This window comes from Oryx dammah, unplaced genomic scaffold (genome assembly GCF_014754425.2).
Source record: "Oryx dammah isolate SB20612 unplaced genomic scaffold, SCBI_Odam_1.1 HiC_scaffold_23, whole genome shotgun sequence".
Taxonomy (NCBI): domain Eukaryota; kingdom Metazoa; phylum Chordata; class Mammalia; order Artiodactyla; family Bovidae; genus Oryx; species Oryx dammah.
Window position 1 is genome coordinate 66,126,248 of NW_024070207.1, and position 17,012 is coordinate 66,143,259.

The 17,012-nt window shown below is 38.8% G+C and overlaps 1 long non-coding RNA gene across 1 annotated transcript; it reads left to right on the forward strand.

Moving 5' to 3' along the window:
- The first annotated feature begins 2,152 nt into the window (after positions 1-2,152).
- LOC120881954 lies at positions 2,153-10,159 on the forward strand. Its single transcript, XR_005725366.1, has 3 exons — positions 2,153-2,238; positions 4,376-4,381; positions 10,124-10,159. It is a non-coding gene; the product is annotated as an uncharacterized LOC120881954 (long non-coding RNA).
- The last annotated feature ends 6,853 nt before the right edge of the window (positions 10,160-17,012 follow it).

Consider the following 17,012-nt stretch of genomic DNA (forward strand, 5'->3'; position numbering starts at 1 on the left):
TGATATAGGCCCTATGGAGAACAGTATGAAAATTTTTTAAAATACTAGGAATAAAACTACCATATGAGTGCCAAAGAATTGTTGCTTTTGAACTGTGGTTTTGGAAAAGACTCTTGAGAGTCCCTTGAAGTGCAAGGAAATCAAATCAGTCAATCCTAAAGGAAATCAGTCCCAAATATTCATTGGAAGGACTGATGCTGAAGCTGAAACTCCAATACTTCAGCCACCTGATGCAAAGAACTGACTCACTGGAAAAGACCCTGATACTGGGAAAGATTGAAGGTGGGAGGAGAAGGGGACAAAAGAGGGTGAGATAGTTGGATGGCATCACCGATTCAATAGACATGAGTTTCAGCAGGCTCTAGGAGTTGGTGATGGACAGGGAGGCCTGGCATGCTGAAGTCCATGGGGTCGCAAAGAGTTGGACATGACCGAACAATTGAACTGAACTGATACCCCAGGAATCCCACTGTTGGGCATATACCTTGAGGAAACCATAATTGAAAAAGTCATATGTACCCCAATGTTCATTCAAGCACTACTTACAATAGCTAGGCCATGGCAACCTAGGTGTTCATCGACCTATGACAGGATAAAGAAGTTGTGGCACATATACACAATGGAATACTACTCAGCTATAAAAAGGTACATATATGAATCAACTCTAATGAGCTAGATGAACCTGGAGCCTATTATACAGAGTGAAGTAACTCAGAAAGAGAAAGACAAATATCACATATTAATGCATATATATGGAATCTAGAAAGATAGTACTGATGATCCCACTGGCAGGGCAGCAATGGAGACACAGACATAATGAACAGATTTTTAGACACAGTGGGGAAATGGTCGGATGATCTGAGAGAGTAGCAATGAAACATATACATTACCATAGCACGCACATGTAAAAAAATAGCCAGTGGACATTTGCTCTGTGACTCAAGGAATCTAATGCTAGTGCTTTGTGACAACCTAGAGTAATGGGATGGGGCGTGCAGTTCAAGAGAGAGAGACATATGTATTCTTATAGGTGATTCATGTTAATGTATAGCAGAAGCTGTCACAATATTGTAAAGTAATTATACTCTAATTTTAAAAATTAAAACTTTAAAAATAGAAAAAATAAAATATTTTAATAAAGATGAGAATATAACGTTTACAGATAAAACAGTGATAGCAAGGTATAATTTTTCAGATGACATTAAAACATATCAAGAAAAAGGTAAATGAAAAATTGTATAAGTGCTGGCTCTCATAGTATAAAAAATGCTCACAGGGCTATGATTAGTATAGTATATTGCTTGGAATAGAGTAATCAATCTTGTCTTTACTGATATCTGAAATTTATACTAATATTATTGTAACTCCAGTTTTTATACATTTACTATGTATTGGTCACTGTACTTAATATTTTATATGTATTTTGTCATTCAATCTATAGTTCAGTTCAGTTCAGTCGCTCAGTCGTGTCTGACTCTTTGTGACCCCATGAATCGCAGCACACCAGGCCTCCCTGCCCATCACCAACTCCAGGAGTTCACTCACACTCACGTCCATTGAGTCAGTGATGCCATCCAGCCATCTCATCCTCTGTCGTCCCCTTCTCCTCCTGTCCCCAATCTCTCCCAGCATCAGAGTCTTTTCCAATGAGTCAACTCTTCGCATGAGGTGGCCAAAGTACTGGAGTTTCAGCTTTAGCATCATTCCTTCCAAAGAAATCCCAGGGCTGATCTCCTTCAGAATGGACTGGTTGGATCTCCTTGCAGTCCAGGGGACTCTCAAGAGCCTTCTCCAACACCACAATTCAAAAGCATCAATTCTTCAGCGCTCAGCCGTCTTCACAACCCAACTCTCTCATCCATACATGACCACTGGAAAAACCATAGCCTTGACTAGGTGGACCATTGTTGGCAAAGTAATGTCTCTGCTTTTGAATATGCTATCTAGGTTGGTCATAACTTTCCTTCCAAGAGGTGAGCGTCATTTAATTTCATGGCTGCAAACACCATCTGCAGTGATTTTGGAGCCCCCCAAAATAATAAACTGTTCATAAGCAGCTCGTCTGGTTTTTGGTTACTAAGCTAAAATTCATTTTGTTAAGTTTTTTGCTAGTTAACCAATTATGCAAAATGTAAAAGGGATTTTCTTTGCTTTTTGGACTTTAATTTTTTCTTTCATCTTTCCCTTGAAGTACTTACTCTATAGCACCATATTTAGAATTTCTATCTCCTATATTTTGTATATTTCTTTACGTTACAATACTGAATTGGTTTTGCCATACATTGACATGAATCCACCACGGGTGTACATGAGTTCCCAATCCGGAACCCCCTCCCACCACCCTCCTCATAGCATCTCTCTGGGTCATCCTAGTGCACCAACCCCAAGCATCCGGTATCCTGTATAGAACCTAGACTGGCCATTCATTTCTTACATGATAGTATGCATGTTTCAATGCCATTCTCCCAAATCATCCCACCCTCGCCCTCTCCCACAGAGTCCAAAAGTCTGCTCTATACATCTGTGTCTCTTTTGCTGTCTCACATAAAGGGTTATCCTTACCATCTTTCTAACTTCCATATATATGTGTTAGTATACAGTATTGGTGTGTTTCTTTCTGGCTTACTTCACTCTGAATAATCAGCTCCAGTTTCATCCACCTCATTAGAACCGATTCAAATGTCTTCTTTTTAATGGCTGAGTAATACTCCATTGTGTATATGTACCACAGCTTTCTTATCCATTCATCTGCTGATGGATAGGTTGCTTCCAAGTCCTGGCTACTATAAACAGTGCTGCAATGAACTTTGGAGTACACGTGTCTCTTTCAATTCTGGTTTCCTCAGTGTGTATGCCCAGATGTGGGATTGCAGGGACATAAAGCAGTTCTATTTCCAGTTTTTTAAGCAATCTCCACACTATTCTCCATAGTGGCTGTACTAGTTTGCATTCCCACCAACAGTGTAAGAGGGTTCCCTTTTCTCCACACCCTCTCCAGCATTTATTGCTTGTAGACTTTTGGATCACAGCCATTCTGACTGGTGTGAAATGATACCTCATTGTGGTCTTGATTTGCATTTCTATGATAATGAGTGATGTTGAGCATGTTTTCATGTGTTTGTTAGCCATCTGTATGTCTTCTTTGGAGAAATGTCTATTTAGTTCTTTGGCCCATTTTTTGATTGGGTCATTTATTTTTCTGGAATTGAGCTGCAGGAGTTGCTTGTATATTTTTGAGATTAGTTGTTTGTCAGTTGCTTCATTTGCTATTATTTTCTCCCACTCCGAAGGCTGTCTTTTCACCTTGCTTATAGTTTCCTTTGTTGGGCAGAAGCTTTTAATTTTAATTAGATCCCATTTGTTTATTTTTGCTTTTATTTCCAACATTCTGGGAGGTGGATCATAGAGGATCCTGCTGTGATTTATGTCGGAGAGTGTTTTGCCTATGTTCTCCTCTAGGAGTTTTATAGTTTCTGGTCTTACATTTAGATCTTTGATTCATTTTGAATTTATATTTGTGTATGGTGTTAGAAAGTGTTCTAGTTTCATCTTTTACAAGTGGTTGACCAGTTTTCCCAGCAGCACTTGTTAAAGAGATTGTCTTTTCTCCATTGTATATTCTTGCCTCCTTTGTTGAAGATAAGGTGTCCATAGGTGTATGGATTTATCTGTGGGCTATCTATTTTGTTCCATTGATCTATATTTCTGTCTTTGTGCCAGTACCATACTGTCTTGATGACTGTGGCTTTGTAGTAGAGCCTGAAGTCAGGCAGGTTGATTCCTCCAGTTCCATTCTTCTTTCTCAAGATTGCTTTGACCATTCGAGGTTTTTTGCATTTCCATACAAATTGTGAAATTATTTGTTCTAGCTCTGTGAGAAATATCCTTGGTAGCTTGATAGGGATTGCACTGAATCTGTAGATTGCTTTGAGTAGTATACTCGTTTTCACTATATTGATTCTTCCGATCCATGAACATGGTCTATTTCTCCATCTATTAGTGTCCTTTTTGATTTCTTTCACCAGTGTTTTATAGTTTTCTATATATATAGGTCTTTAGTTTCTTTAGGTAGATATATTCCTAAGTATTTTATTCTTTTCGTTGCAATGGTGAATGGAATTGTTTCCTTAATTTCCTTTTCTACTTTCTCATTATTAGTGTATAGGAATGCAAGGCATTTCTGTGTGTTGATTTTATATCCTGCACCTTTACTATATTCATTGATTTGCTCTAGTAATTTTCTGGCGGAGTCTTTACCGTTTCCTATGTAGAGGATCATGTCATCTGCAAACAGTGAGAGTTTTACTTCTTCTTTTCCAATTTGGATTCCTTTTATTTCTTTTTCTGCTCAGATTGCTGTGGCCAAAACTTCCAGAACTATGTTGAATAGTAGCGGTGAAAGTGGGCACCCTTGTCTTGTTCCTGACTTAAGGGAAATGCTTTCAATTTTTCACCATTGAGGATAATGTTTGCTGTGGATTTGTCATATATAGCTTTTATTATGTTAGGGTATGTTCCTTCTATTCCTGCTCTCTGGAGAGTTTTTATCATAAATGGATGTTGAATTTTGTCAAAGGCTTTCCCTACATCTATTGAGATAATCATATGGCTTTTATTTTTCAATTTGTTAATGTGGTGTATTACATTGATTGATTTGAGGATATTGAAGAATCCTTGCATCCCTGGGATAAAGCCCACTTGGTCATGGTGTATGATCTTTTTAATGTGTTGTTGGATTCTGATTGCTAGAATTTTCTTAAGGATTTTTGCATCTATGTTCATCAGTGATATTGGCCTGTAGTTTCTTTTTATGTGGCATCTTTGTCAGGTTTTGGTATTAGGGTGATGGTGGCCTCATAGAATGAGTTTGGAAATTTACTTTCCTCTGAAATTTTCTGGAAGAGTTTGAGTAGGATAGGTGTTAGCTCTTCTCTAAATTTTTGGTACAGTTCAGCTGTGAAGCCATCTGGACCTGGGCTTTTGTTTCCTGGAAGATTTCTGTTTACAGTTTCAATTTCTGTGCTTGTGATTGGTCTGTTAAGATTTTCTATTTCTTCCTGGTTCTGTTTTGGAAAGTTGTACTTTTCTAAGAATTTGTCTATTTCTTCCACTTTGTCCATTTGATTGGCATATAATTGCTGATAGTAATCTCCTATGAGCCTTTGTATGTCTGTGTTGTCTGTTGTGATCTCTCCATCATCATTTCTAATTCTGTGGATTTGATTTTTCTCCCCTTATTTCTTGATGAGTCTGGCTAGTGGTTTGCCAATTTTATTTATCCTTTCAAAGAACCAGCTTTTGGCTTTGTTGATTTTTGATATGGTCTCTTTTGTTTCTTGTGTATTTATTTCTGCCGCTAATTTTTAAGATTTCTTTCCTTCTACTAACCCTGGGGTTCTCCACTTCTTCCTTTTATAGGTGCTTTAGGTGTAGAGTTATGTTATTTATTTGACTTTTTTCTTGTTTCTTGAGGTATGCCTTTATTGCTATGAACTTTCCTCTTAGCACTGCTTTTATAGAGTCCCACAGGTTTTGTGTTTTTGTGTTTTCATTTTCATTCATTTCTATGCATATTTTGATTTCTTTTTTTGATTTCTTCTGTGATTTGTTGGTTATTTAGAAGTGTGGTGCTCAGCATCCTTATGTTGCAATTTTTAATAGTTTTTCTCCTGTAATTGAGATCTAATATTAATGCACTATGGTCAGAAAAGATGCTTGGAATGATTTCAATTTTTTTTAATACATCAGGCTAGATTTATGGCCCAGAATGTGATCTATCCTGGAGAAGTTTCCATGAGCACATGAGAAAAAGGTGAAATTCATTGTTTTGGGGTGAAACGTCCTATAGATATCAATTAGGTCTAACTAGTCTATTGTATCATTTAAAGTTTGTGTTTCTTTGTTAATTTTCTGTTTAGTTGATCTGTCCATAGGTGTGAGTGGTGTATTAAAGTCTCCCACTATTATTGTGTTATTGTTAATTTCCCCTTTCATAATTGTTAGCATTTGTCTTACATATTGTGGTGCTCTTATGTTGGGTGCATATATATTTATAATGGTTATATCTTCTTCTTGGATTGATTCTTTGATCATTATGTAGTGGTCTTCTTTGTCTCTTTTTACAGCCTTTGTTTTAAAGTCAATTTTATCTGATATGAGTATTGCTACTCCTGCTTTCTTTTGGTCTCTATTTGCATGGAATATCTTTTTCCGGCCGTTCACTTTCAGTCTGTATGTGCCCCTTCTTTTAAGGTGGGTCTCTTGTAGACAACATATATAGAGGTCTGTTTTTTGTGTCCATTCAGCCAGCCTTTGTCTTTTCATTGAGGCATTCAACTCATTTACATTTAAGGTGATTATAGATAAGTATTATCCCGTTGCCATTTACTTTATTGTTTTGAGTTCGGGTTTATACACCCTTTTTGTGTTTCCTGTCTAGAGAAGATCTTTTAGCATTTTTTGGAGAGCTGGTTTGGTGGTGCTGAATTCTCTCAGCTTTTGCTTGTCTGTAAAGCTTTTGATTTCTCCTTCATATTTGAATGAAGTCCTTGCTGGGTACAGTAATCTGGGCTGTAGGTTATTTTCTTTCATCACTTTAAGTATGTCTTGCCATTCCGTCCTGGCCTAAAGAGCTTCTATTGAAAGATCAGCTGTTATCCTTATGGGAATACCCTTGTGTGTTATTTGTTGTTTTCCCCTTGCTGCTTTTAATATTTGTTCTTTGTGTTTGATCTTTGTTAATGTGATTAATATGTGTCTTGGGGTGTTTCACCTTGGGTTTATCCTGTTTGGGACTCTCTGGGTTTCTTGGACTTGGGTGATTATTTCCTTCCCCATTTTAGGGAAGTTTTCAACTATTATCTCCTCAAGTATTGTCTCATGGTCTTTCTTTTTGTCTTCTTCTTCTGGGACTCCTATAATTTGAATCTTGGAGTTTCATGTTTTCCTGAAGGTCTCTGAGATTGTCTTCATTTCTTTTATTTTGCTTTTCTTTTTTCTCTCTGATTCATTTATTTCTACCATTCTATCTTCTATTTCACTAATGCTATCTTCTGCCTCCGTTATTCTACTATTTGTTGCCTCCAGAGTGTTTCTGATCTCATTTATTACAGTATTCATTATATATTGACTCTTTTTAATTTCTTCTGGGTCCTTGTTACACCTTTCTTGCATCTTCTCAATCCTTGTCTCCAGGCTAGTTATCTGTGATTCCATTTTGATTTCAAGATTTTGGATCATTTTCACTATCATTATTCAGAATTCTTTATCAGGTAGATTCTCTACCTCTTCCTCTTTTATTTGGTTTGGTGAGCATTTATACTGTTCCTTTACCTGCTGGGTATTCCTCTGTCTCTTTATCTTGGTTATATTGTTGAAATTGAGGTGGCCTTTCTGTATTCTGGCAGTTTGTGGAGTTCTCTTTACTATGGAGTTTCCTCACTGTGGGTGGGGTTGTATCAGTGGCTTGTCAAGGTTTCTTGGTTAGGGGAAGCTTGTGTTGGGGTTTTGGTGGATGGAGCTGGATTTCTTCTCTCTGGAGTGTAATGAAGTGTCCAGTAATGAGTTATGAGACGTCAATGGTTTTGGAGTAACTTTGAGCTGCCTGTATATTGAAGCTCAGGGGTGTGTTCCTGTGTTGCTGGGGAATTTGCATGGTATATCTTGCTCTGGAACTTGTTGGCCTTTGGGTGGTGCTTGGTTTCAGTGTAGGTATGGAAGCATTTGATGAGCTCCTATCGATAAATGTTCCCTGGAGTCAGGAGTTCTCTGATGTTCTCAGGATTTGGACTTAAGCCTCCTGCTTCTGGTTTTCAGTTTTATTTTTACAGTAGCTTCAAGACTTCTCCATCTATACAGCACTGATGATAAAACATCTAGATTAAAGATGAAAAGTTTCTCCACATTGAGGGACACCCAGAGAGGTTCACTGAGTTACATGGGGAAGAGAAGAGGGAGAGGGGAGTTAGATGTGACTGGAATGAGATGAGTTGGGATCAAAAGAGGAGAAAGCAAGCTAGCCAGTAATTACTTCCTTATGTTTGCTTCACTGTCTGGACCACTCAGAGAAGTTCACGGAGTTTACAGTGAAGAGGAGAGGGAGGAAGGAGACAGAGGTGGCCAGGAGGATTAAAGAGGGAAATGAAAAGGAGAGAGACAGATCCAGCCAGTAATCACTTCCCTAAGTGGTCTCCACCATCTGGAACACACAGAGATTCACAGAGTTGGGTAGAGAAGAGAAGGGGGAGGGAGGAGATAGAGGCGACCTGGTGGTGAAAAAGGAGAGTCCAAAGGAGGAGAGAGCAGTCAAACCAGTAATCTGGCTCTCAAGTAAAAATGGGTACTGAAGATGGGGTTTTTAAAGGTACAAAATTGATAACAAATACCAAAAAGCAAAGATTAAAAATCTAGAGTAGAGATTGGATCTTCAAAAATACAATATTAAAGAAAAGAAGAAGAAGAAGAAAGAAAAAAAGTCACAAGAATTATTAAAAAACAACAACAACCACAAAAAATATATATATGGCATTTGCTTTAAAAATAGGGTCTCTTCTTTTTGAAAAGTAATAGTAGGCTATAAAAATAAAAATTAAAGGAGAAATAGAGGGCTTAAAAATTAAAAAAAAGGTTTAAAAAAAGAAGAAAAAGAAAATAATAATAATAAAAAAAAGACTGATCGTAAAAATAGTAAAGGTATATCTGGGACTTTCTCTGGTGTTGTTGTGGGCAGTGTGGGGTCAGTTCATTTTCAGATAGTTCCTTGGTCCGGCTTATATTTCTCAAGATCTATAGGCCCCTTCCTATGTAGTCAGTACTAAGGACAGGGTTTTAATCTATTGCACCTGTCACTTCCAAGGCAGTTCCCTCTGTTTTAGCTTCTTCTGTTTGCTGGTCTCTTCAGTGTCTGTTTTCCACCCTGACGCAAGGAAGGCAGTGGTGGACACTTTTTTTAAGGCTCACTTGTTCAGTCACGCTGTGGGGAGCGAGGGATGCTGCAAACATATAACACTGGTGTGTGCTTGCAGTGTCACAGGCACCCTGGGCCTGCCCCCGCTCACGGCACACACCACTCAGGGTCTAGGTTCCTCCGCCAGAAACTGTTGGAGGCCGGCCCTGGGCTGCATGCACCTCGCTGGCCTAAGCCGCTCAGGCTCAGGCACTCAGGTAGTCCTCAGAGGCACAGACTTGGTGGGGCCTGCGTTTTGTGCCCTTCCCAGGTCCGAGTAGCTTGGGTGTTTGTGAGTGCAGTTGCTGTGACTTATTGCCTTTCCTGTCCCTGATGCTCAGTATTCTGGGTGTACAATTGGCGCCCCTTCTTAGGCAGATGGTGACTGTCCAGAACCCCAAGAAGTCTTAGTTAGTGAAGAAGCTTGCTTGCAGTTTGGTAGTTAATGTCTCTCTGGGGCTGTGATTGCCCCCTTCCGGCCCTTCCGGCTCTGGCTGCCTGTCACCGGAGGGGGATGGTCTGCAGCCGACTAATTCTGTTCCATCCTTTGTTCTGTGTGTGGTCTTGGCGGTGTCTTATGTTAGAGCTTTTCACGGTGTAGCTATCCCACAGTCTGGTTTTCTAGCCCAAGTTAGTTCACTCTGATTACACTTGGGGCATTCTGGTCTCTGATTCTTAAAAAGCACTGCAGCCTATGCCTCCCTGCCCAGCCCCCACTTGCTAGTGGCAGATGCAGGCGTTGGCGCTGCTTCTCCGCTGGGGGAGTTACCGTTGGGCTTGTAATCTGTGGGTTTTAATTATTTATTTATTTTTCCTCCCTGTTATGTTGCCCTCTGTGCTTCCAAGGCTCGCCACAGACTCTGCAGTGAGAGTGTTTCCTGGTGTTTGGAAACTTCTCTCTTTTTAAGACTCCCTTCCTGGGACGGAGCTCTCTCCCTACCTCTTTTGTCTCTCTTTTTTTTTTTCCATTTTTTATATTTTTTCCTACCTGTTTTTGAAGACAATGATCTACTTTTCTGGGTGCCTGATGTCCTCTGCTGGCATTCAGAAGTTGTTTTGTTGAATTTACTCAGCGTTGAAATGTTCTTTTGATGGATTTGTGAGGGAGAAAGTGGTCTCCTTGTCCTATTTCTCCACCATCTTAGCTTGAATCCCTATCTCCTATACTTTAAATTGGAGGGTAAATGTTTTGTTTTATCTTATTTTGGTTATTTAGTTAGAAATGAAGTTTTGGGCTAGGTTTACTTCAAGATATTCATAGTGTGTGAAATCCTCTAGGTGTAAACTAGGTGCTTTGCTTAAACTATATCTTGATTTGTCCAAGCACACTTTCCAGTATGCTTACATTGTTATGATTTGTCTCCTTTCATATGGTTGGTGCATGTAAGTAAATTTGAGTGCATCATGATTATTTGAGGAGGGTGATGGGCGGTGTGTGCATGCTTCATGGCCTAATTCAACTAAGCACTCTATTCTTAGTTTACTACTAAATCCTCCTTTGGTCGTTAGTTTCATAATAACTTTTGTGTTGGGTTTTCTTAAGATAGAAAATGTAGCCCATTTCTTCCCATTCCATAGGTTACACCTTGACCTAACATTTTTATGTACTATGATTATGCTTACTTTTGTTCCTTTTTAGGGTTTGCTGAAGATGGCGGTATATAGACTGCATTAGCAAGGATTGGTGAGGTCTATTGGGGTTTATCGATTATAGAACAGGCTCCTCTAGAAGGGTATAAAGCACTGCCAAGTCCTTTGAGTTTTGGGCTGTTGCCGGTAGTACTCTGGCAAATAATTTTGTTTCTGTAATTATTTGTGTTTAGGGCTAAGCACAGTGAGGTATCTAATCCCAGTTTGGGTCTTAGCTATAGTGTGTCAGCTATTATAGAGTTACTTTCATCATTTATTTTTATTGTAATTATGACTTTTTACAGTTTAATTAAAGTTTAACTCTATTTGGTGTAGTGCTTTAACACGTTTTATGCCATATTCCTTAGCTCGGGTTAATCGTATGACCACTGTGGCTGGCACGAGATTTACCAACCCTAGTCAATATAACTTAGTCAAACTTTTGTTTATGGCTTAATCTTTGTCACTGCTGTCTCCCGTGGGGGTGTGGTTAAGCAAGATGTCATGAGCTACAGATGTGTGCTTGATACCCACTCCTCTTAGTCTTGCTGACCTAGAGGGTATTCTCACTGGGGTGCGGATGCTTGCATGTATAAGTTTATTAAAAGTTAACAGGAAGGCTGGGACCAAACCTATATGTTTATGGAGTTAATATACTCATCTAGGCATTTTCAGTGCCTTGCTTTAATTTTAAGCTACATTAACTATGTGTCATGAGGAAGACCGAGGCACTTATATACTTACTTCGATTGGAGTGCTAATTTGAGTATTGAAAATGCGATGTTTGAATAAGTATCTAGGGGAAAGTATGTTAAAAATTGTGGTAAATATTTAAGGGGGGGGAGAACCAAACCCGGGGGAAATAGTAAATAGTGTAAGATATAATGTTTATGTCCTGTAACCATTGTCTGTGATGCTCATGCTTACCATTATGGTGATGCTCAAGATGCAGTTAAGTCCAGCTACAATACATGCTCTGGGTCAGGGCCTCAGACAGCCATAGCTGAGTCCAAGCATCCCCCAAAATTAAAAAATACCAAATGTATGACAGCACAGTTATGTGTGGGCATGGGCTGATTAGTCATTAGTCCATCGAGATGTCTTATTTAAGAGGAAAGAGTGGGCGATTTTAGGTGAGATGGTGCTGAAGAAAGAACCAGATGTCTGATAAAGTTCATTAAATAGCAACCCCCACAATTAATGGGCCTGGAGCGAGAAAAGAAGTCCTTGCCGAGCGGGTTGCTGGTTTCACGTGGCATGGTTATTAAGCTCATGATCTAGTGGACGGGATATGCATGTTGGCAAGGATAGATTTGACTCAAATGTACTATGTACGATCAATGACTATATGTACTATGTACTGTTAATAGGTAATATGTACTTGCTTATATACATGGGGTATATAGTGTAATGTACTGTATACATATTATGTCTATATTACATTAATGCTCATGTGCTTGCTTATATGCATGGGGCATAAAATGTAATGTACTATATACATGTTATGTCTTTGTTACATTAATTCTATGTACGTGCCCTGCTTTGGATGGTATTTTATATGATATGTACATGAAAACATAGGCGTGTACTATTGAAAATGCAGTTACATGTGCAGGGTTGTGAAGTGCGAAGTTTGTGTTGGATTGTTAAAAGTTTTGGTAAATTTAATACTAATGAGGCTCTTAATGTTTGTGGGGCTATATTAATAGTGTTTCAGGGAATAGTTTAAATAGAACTTCAGCTTTAGGTGTTGATAATGGGGCTATAGCTTCTTCCTTGAGTCTTAGGGAGGTTAGTTGTTCTCCTTCTCTGGTTTACAAGACCAGTATATTTAATGTACTACAAAGACTTGTCTTCATTTTAAGAGATTATTTTCAATTGTGCTAGCTATTGGTATTAGTACTAGGATGAGGAGGAAATATATAATAGATGCTAATTGTCCAATAATGGTATATGGGTGTTTGACTGGTTGTCCGCCAATTCGTGTGAGCGTTAACAGATCTGCTATTAAAATTCAGAATAAGCATTGACTGATTGGTTGGAATATTATGCTTCGTTGTTTAGATGTGTGGACTAGGGGCATGAGGACTAGAATTAGGATTGAGAGAACTAGGGCCAGGACACCTCCTAGTTTGTTAGGGATTGATCGTAGAATTGAGCATTCCAGTTTAATGTGAGGGGGTGTGTTAAGTGGGTTTGCTGGAGTGTAGTTATCTGGGTCTCCTAGTAGGTCGGGTGCGAATAGTACTAGAAGTATTAGAGCTAAGACTAGTAGCAGGACGCCTAGGATGCCTTTAATGGTATAGTAGGGGTGGAATGGAATTTTGTCCACATCTGATGAAATTCCTGTTGGATTATTGGATTCTGTTTCGTGGAGGAAAAGTACATGGACTATGGTGAGTGCTGCGATAATAAATGGAAGGATGAAGTGAAAGGCGAAAAATCAGGTAAAGGTTGCTTTATCTACTGAAAATCCGCCTCAGATTCACTCAACTAGGTTTGTGCCAATATATGGGATTGCTGAGAGGAGATTGGTGATGACTGTTGCTCCTCAAAATGATATTTGTCCTCATGGTAGGATGTATCCTATGAATGCTGCAGCTATTACTGCAAATAGGAGAATTACTCCAATGTTTCATGTTTCTAGGAAGGTATATTGCCAGGGTCCAGCCCCGGTGGATCCAGGGAATTCAAACCGAGGACGGCACTGGTGAGGAAAGACTTATTTTTTTATTAATATCAGATTAGATTAAGAAACAATAGTATAGTAGGGAAATTAAGTGGAGAAAGAGGGCTGAATAACTTGGATTATGTGGAAGACCAATGAAATTCCAGACAAGGAACTTGCACCATCTACGTTGGGCCACCAGCACTCACTTGAATATCTAAGGGTGCCTCACCTTAGGCTCCCTTTCACGCGGGTCTTAACAGCCAGGGCTAGCAAGTAGACTTGGCGAGCCTCCACGCCCCAGATGGAAATTCAGCCTATAATTAAAGTAAAGAGGAAAAGGAGGGAGAGGGAGAAAAAGAGAGAGAGACACGGGGGAAACCAGTCCAGCGACTGGCTCCAGCCCCTATTGTCTAGAAAGGCCTTTTATACCTTTTTTTGATTGTACATAGAGATCAATGGGTAATACAAAATTATGCAGTGCTAGCAGTCCAGACTCTTATCAAAACCAGGCTTTTCTCTCTGCATACCTAATTGTATACACAAGTCTTAGGTGATTTACATCATCTTCTGGCCAGAAAGGGCCAATTAACATTTTACAGCCTTTTTTTCTGATAAGGGTTTGTCAACCAGAAGACTTATTTGTGTTGATCTTCCCAAAGTCTGGCGCCACTCTCAGAAAGTACTAAATAAAGTTACATTCTTACATAGCAAGGACACAGAGGAGTGCAGTGATATATAACAAAGAGAAGTAATTAACTCAAAAGTCTAGTGTTGCTAACATCAGAACTACTATATATCTTTTTCCATATCCCATTTACATTGATTAACATCCTCCCAGGTGCCTAAAAGATAAAGGATATGGAGGCCTGGCAGCAGTGATTGAGCCAACAGTGAAAACCCTCTACCAATATAATTTTTAACTCTTTAGAAAAGGCTCTGTATCTTTAAGATGCTTTTAAGTTTTGTACCTCTCATGGTTGGGGGCTGTAAGCAATTCATTAGCTGTAAGAGGCCCGGGGAACCTGTTAGGCAAGCTAGAGAGTTAATAGAGGGGGTTTAACTGAAACATCCCTTTCAAATGCAGAAAACTAAAGCACTGATTTGGCTTTTTCCAGAGAATATCAGAAGAGTGGAAAAGCAGGCAAATTCTTATTTTTGGGGGTACATGCTCAGGAAATTCCAGGGGGACCCCTGAAGTCTGATCACATCCTTGTGTATGTCAGCTTCTTTCCTCATGACCTTGTCATGGGTGGGATTCCTCACGCTGGCTTCTGGCAGTATATGTTCCGTAATATAGACCTCATCCTACATGTATGAATAGGCAGATGAAAAATATTGATGCCCAATTTGCGTGTATATATCGGATGATTCAGCCGTAATTAACATCTCCACAAATGTGGATGATGGAGGAGAATGCTGTTATTATATCAGATGTGTAGTGTATTGCTAGGAATAGGCCTGTTAGGATTTGTAGAATTAGGCAGATGCCTAAGAGGGAGCCAAAGTTTCATCATGATGAGATATTTGATGGGGCTGGGAGATCAATAAATGCATTATTTACAATTTTTATTAGTGGATGGGACTTTTGAATGTTGGTCATTAGTGTTCTTGTAGTTGAATGACAGTGATGGATTTTCATATCATTAGTCATGGTTAGATTCCATGCGAGAATAATGATAACATACATTGTGTTTATTTTGAGTATTATTTTTGTGATTGGTTTTGTAGGGTTTTCTTCAAAACTTTCACCTATTTATGGGGGACTAGATTTGATTGTGAGTGGTGGGGTTGGTTGTGGTATTGTATTAAATTTTGGTGGGTCTTTCTTGGGTCTTATAGTTTTCTTAATTTATTTAGGGGGTATAATGGTGGTTTTTGGTTATACAACGGCTATAGCCATGGAAGAGTATCCTCAGATTTGGGTATCTAATAAGACTGTTTTGGGGGCATTTATTACTGGCTTGTTAAGAGAGTTTCTGATGGTTTATTATGTATTGAAAGATGAGGAGGTGGAGGTTGTATTTAAATTTGATGGTCTAGGGGATTGAGTTATTTATGATACAGAGGATTCTGGATTTTTTAGTGGAGAGGCCATAGGAATTGTGGCTTTATATAGTTATGGTACTTGTTTTGTTATTGTGACTGGTTAATCTTTGTTAATTGGTGTTGTAATTATTATGGAGATTATTTGTGGAAACTAAATAAGATTGTACTGACTAGGATTGTGACTAGGAAAGAGAGAAAATACAATTTAATTAGGCCTTTTTGGCTGTAATCATAGTGGATGTCTTTATTTGGATTAGTGAAGTGGTCTTTGGTAAAATATTTTCTAGTCAGATTAAATCTGCGGGTCAAATCATAGTTTCATGCTAATTGTCCTTGAACTAGTCCCACTAAAATACTTAGAAAAATGATCTGCATCAATACTATAAAATCACCAAGAAACTATACCAGTGCTAACCTTTTAAATTAGAGACTGAAACCACAGCACTCTCTTTGGTGATATGCCACAACTAGACACATCAATATGACTTACAATAATTCTATCAATGTTCCTAGTCCTTTTTATTATCTTTCAACTAAAAATTTCAAAACACAGCTTTTACTACAACCCAGAATTAACATCAACGAAAACACCAAAACAAAGCACCCTTTGAGAAACAAAATGAATGCAAATCTATTTGCCTCTTTCATTACCCCTATAATCCTGGGCCTCCCCTTCGTCACTCTCATTGTTCTGTTTCCTAGTCTATTATTCCCAAGATCAAATCAACTAGTGAACAACCGCCTCGTCTCCCTTCAACAATGAATGCTTCAAATTATATCAAAACAAATGATGGGTATCCACAATTCCAAAGGGCAAACATGGACATTAATACTAATGTCCTTAATCCTATTTATTGGATCAACAAACCTACTAGGTCTATTACCTCACTCATTTACACTGACCACACAACTATCAATAAATTTAGGCATGGCCATCCCTCTATAAGCAGGAGCTGTAATTACAGGTTTTTGAAACAAAACTAAAGCATCACTTGCCCATTTCTTACCACAAGGAACACCAACCCCATTAATTCCAATGCTAGTTATTATTGAAACTATTAGCCTCTTCATTCAACCAGTAACCCTTGCCATACAATTAACAGCTAATATCACTGCAGGACACTTATTAATTCACCTAACTGGAGGAGCCACACTTGCACTAATAAATATCAGCACTACAACAGCTCTTATTACATTTATTATTCTAGTTCTACTAACAATTCTTGAATTTGCAGTAGCTATAATTCAAGCCTACGTACTTACCTTCCTAGTTAGCCTATACCTGCATGACAACACATAATGACACACCAAACCCATGCTTATCATATAGTAAACCCAAGCCCCTGACCCTTTACAGGGGCCTTATCTGCCCTCTTAATAACATCCGGCCTAATCATATGATTTCACTTCAGTTCAACAACCTTACTAATGCTCGGCTTAACAACAAATATGCTCACAATATATCAATGATGACGAGATATTGTCCGAGAGAGTACCTTTCAAGGACACCATACCCCAACCATTCAAAAAGGCCTTCGCTAAGGAATAATCCTCTTTATTATCTCTGAAGTCTTATTCTTTACTGGATTTTTCTGAGCATTCTACTACTCGAGCCTTGCCCCTACACCTGAATTAGGCGGCTTCTGACCCCCAACAGATATTCACCCACTTAATCCCCTAGAAATCCCATTACTCAACACCTCCATTTTTCTAGCCTCAGGA